Source organism: Sesamum indicum, unplaced genomic scaffold, assembly GCF_000512975.1.
Source record: "Sesamum indicum cultivar Zhongzhi No. 13 unplaced genomic scaffold, S_indicum_v1.0 scaffold00245, whole genome shotgun sequence".
NCBI classification, from domain to species: domain Eukaryota; kingdom Viridiplantae; phylum Streptophyta; class Magnoliopsida; order Lamiales; family Pedaliaceae; genus Sesamum; species Sesamum indicum.
The window spans coordinates 13345-17326 of NW_011628139.1; the positions used below are offsets into that span (position 1 = coordinate 13345).

Consider the following 3982-nt stretch of genomic DNA (forward strand, 5'->3'; position numbering starts at 1 on the left):
TAAAAAAGCATTTGGCTCATCTTGACAGCATAAATACCTTTAGAGCACTTTCTACCAGTCAATAAACAGCTTAATTGTGAAAACGGTGTCTAAACAAGTCGACTAATTCATTTGAAATAAGATCTGGCAGCTGGCAGCTTATAAGATCCCTTGTCTATATGTTCTTTTTTTTTTCTCAAGCTTAATCATATGGTCTCCGTTTTTTATGAGTAATGACAGATCCTCACACAGGATCAAGGAATTTGGCATACCTGCAAGCACTCATAAGCTTTCTGCACTGCCAGAAACTTCTCCCTCCCTTTAGGATTTTTGTCTGGATGATACTTCATTGCAAGTTTCCTATACTGTCTCTTGAGCTTTTCCTCATCAATATACTCAATCTGCTTTGATATATTAGGTATCTCCTCAACTGACTCAAAACTTGGTTTCTTAGGGGTGTCGTCTCTGGATACTTCATCAATGGAAATCTCTAGTATCTTGCAAGCTTCTTCTTCAGAAAGGTCCATTGGCCTTCGAGTTAACTCTTCTCTCCACATTACTAGCAATGATTGCAAAAACTCAACATGTTCAACAATAGGCCAATTAGGAAATCTAATTTCATCACATAAGTTTTGAGTAATAACGATGACACCACATTTCATCTTTCAGCTCTGGATATGTCACTGGTGGCATTGGAGCATAGTCATATAAGGAATGACAATGCTGTGACAATTTCTGAGGGAAATCACCAAGATGCTGAAGAACCTAATCAAATAAAACTGAGAGTTAAATGCAGCACTTATTTGCATTGAGGATGACTCAAGTACCACCATGTTTTAGAATGTAAATACTAAATGTTAACAAAAGATGCTTGGGGTGAAAGACAAGTAGCAAACTCCAGTTGCAGATTCAGGGCTACCTGACGGATCAGATTTTCTGCTCGCATCTTGTGTGTCCAAATAATGAGGAGTGTCAGAATCAGAAACCATTGCTGCGGCAAAAGCAACTGGGCCGCTACGTTCCAGTACATAAAGCAATGACTCAGGTAAGAGGCCGCCCAAAACACTTCGTTTCGCCAAAGGTAGAGAAGAGGAAACTGCAGCTTCCTCACCACCATGAAAAGCTTGATAAACATGAGTCACTGAGAAGAGTTGGGCAATTGAAAGAAGATTAGATCCAGGGTAAGCCAGTTGCAAAAGAAAATGTGCCTGTACTGTATAGTCGGATTATTGCTTTTGGGTTCCTAGTAACTATAGCTTTCAGCAGAGCAGCAACAGGATCAACAATAGTTGGTTCACCAGAAAGCATTGCCTGCACATAAGAAATAGAGGAAAGAGTTTGGTTCATTAACTGAAGCTCTGAAATTGAGAAACAATGTGCATATTGAGGGAGCCACCATCGAGCCACTGCCTAGTTCAGCTTAAAAACAAAAGAAAAAATAATGAAAACATCTCAAACCTGTGTGGAAGGCAAAGAAAGGAACAAAAGTTACCCCACTTCCCAAGTGAAAGTGTTATAATATAATTACCATGAAAAGGCAATTAAGGAGGTGCAATAGTTCCAGTGACCCTTCTATAGTTGTTTGCTCAATCAGTCTCCAATGTGCATCTCATGTGACGATAAGCATAAATACCGGACAACTGACTCCCATTTTAAATGGCTTGCAAGGAAACCGGTTTATTGTAGGATAAATTTCTGATCCTATTTTACTCTACGTGCCACACATCAATCTTTTATGTAACCAAGCTCATAACCAAAGGAATGCTTTAAGGGGCCCAGTGCTTTATGTACGTGAAAGAATGGCCTGCTCATTGAAGCGAGTAAAGATTGAGGGAAGGGAAAAACAAAATGAACAGCCCTTCATAATTCTTTTGAACCAACTTGTACCAGATCTACGTACAAGCAAAATTTAGAACTCTTTTAACAGAAGTCGGAAATGCTGTACCCCACCCTCGCATATCCATCAACATAATCCTCGACTTACTATCCCTAAGCGAATACAAATCATAGAACTGCCAGATTGAAAATCTCAAATATTTGAGGACAAAGGTTGATGGAACTTATTTGAACCACATATCAACCTTTACATTTTTCATGCTCTCCAGGTAGATAAACAAAAGATACAATAATAAGCATAACTTTCTGCGTTTTTAGCAATTTTTTATTCTAATAAGTCTGAGTAGATTTTTCAGTTGGCCAAATTGGGACAAGAGCACACACAACCAATAGAAGGACAGGCACTTAAAAATATTACTTGTGCAATCTGTGGAGATAACGTGAGCTTGAAAAGATCCTCTTTACTCTGGGGGTTGGTGTAACAATCTCTCCAGCATCATCTATATCTGAATGAGCGGCTACCATACTGTGCAATATGGACAATGCCACATCTCCTACCTGAAAAAGAACACGCCTGTTTTAGGAACATTGTAAAACAAGCATACCCAACTATAGGTAGGTGTATCAAGTAAAGACTCCTTCCATGTCATTATTTGTCCCTTTGGCGCAGGAAAAACAGAAATTTCTCTACCATAGATATCCTATTTAAATAACATAATAAATAAGAAAGAACCTCGTTCAGTAACTAATTAATAATATATTTAGTCTAAGAAATGTAGATGATCATAATCGTTCAGTAACTAATTAATAATATATTTAGTCTAAGAAATGTAGATGATCATAAGAGCGAAAAATTCTTCATTATCACAGTACAAATTACTTTATTTCATATTCTGTGGCGAAAAACTGCAACAGAATGATCATGATTGTAGTCTGTAGTCCAGTAATTAGTCTCTATAGAAACTAGATACTAATTCAACTCCATCAGTTCAGCAGTAGTTTGATATATAAACAACACTTCAGTGCTATTGAAGATCCCCCAAGATCCGCAAAGAGCTAGAGTAGTTCAATACAAGTCAGCAGACATGATGGAAACAGGAAGCACAGAGTTCATGGTGATCCTGATTGGCATCACGGTACCATTCTGGATGATACAGGTATAGACAAAAAGGATACCAATTCAAGGACTAAACCCAATGAACTCCAATTCTCAAATTGAACAGCCTGCTTAATTATTTCAAAGTTTCAGATCTAGATCTATTAACAAGTTGCATATTTCAGAGACCAAATGCAGTAGAAGGGTTTTGGGGGTAGCTAATCATAAACCAATCTTGACTAGCATAATCATTCATGATACATGTACTCACAGAGCTTCACAACTCAGTAAATTACTAAATGAAACAATACTTGAGCACGAGCTTATCACTTTCAATCTTACCCAAACTAACTAAAAAAAAAGTAATATCACTAATAACGTCTAAATAAGACCAAACTGTATAGAATATCCTAAATGTAGCATCAAACATCCCATCCGACAACAACGGACCAGAGCATTGTCCAAATAGTTAGATGCCAAAATCCCAGAGATTGCAATTGCATGCTCATGTACATAAGTTCAACAATTTACATAGCAACAGGCATATCATAATTCAAGAAAGGAATAGTAAAAGAATACGGGGACAGTATGTCCACTGTTGTAGACAATTTTAGTATATTGCCATTATTGCACTCAAAAAATCAAAACCATCAAGCATCCTCTAAAATGCTCTGATACTTTATGACTTAGAGATATCCACCAAATTACCTTCATTTAGCTCCAACTAACATGCATCATTCTACAGCGCGACACAGTAATTAGCATTCCAATTGTGATCAAAAGTCATATATTACATAAATGAAGCAATTATTTGCATATATTTCAATTTTAAATAATAATTATTATCTTACCATAGGTTTCTGCACAGGGGCATAACAAGAAAAGGAATGCCAGTAAAATACTAAATTTCCAAGAGACCAATTCTGGGTGATACCAGAAGAGGATCACACATAAGAAAAGAAAACAAACCTAGAACATAACGAGACTGCAAGATCATATGATAACTGGAAGCGAGACACCATTGGAGGACACCTAATAGCTGCACTATGTATTGCAGCTTCTCTTGCAACA

General features: G+C 37.1%; 1 long non-coding RNA gene across 2 annotated transcripts in view; it reads right to left on the minus strand.

The window, feature by feature from the left end:
- Positions 1-92: 92 nt before the first annotated feature.
- The window catches only part of LOC105179946, a 7141-nt gene continuing 3251 nt past the window's right edge, over positions 93-3982 (minus strand). The window contains exons 2-5 of one of the 2 annotated variants that reach the window (XR_002286430.1): positions 3881-3943; positions 2234-2373; positions 899-1290; positions 93-744 (exon numbers count right to left, since the gene is read on the minus strand). This is a non-coding gene — a long non-coding RNA (uncharacterized LOC105179946). Of the gene's footprint in view, positions 745-898; positions 1291-2233; positions 2374-3880 lie in introns of both variants that reach the window. The other variant, XR_002286429.1, reaches the window with a different exon arrangement.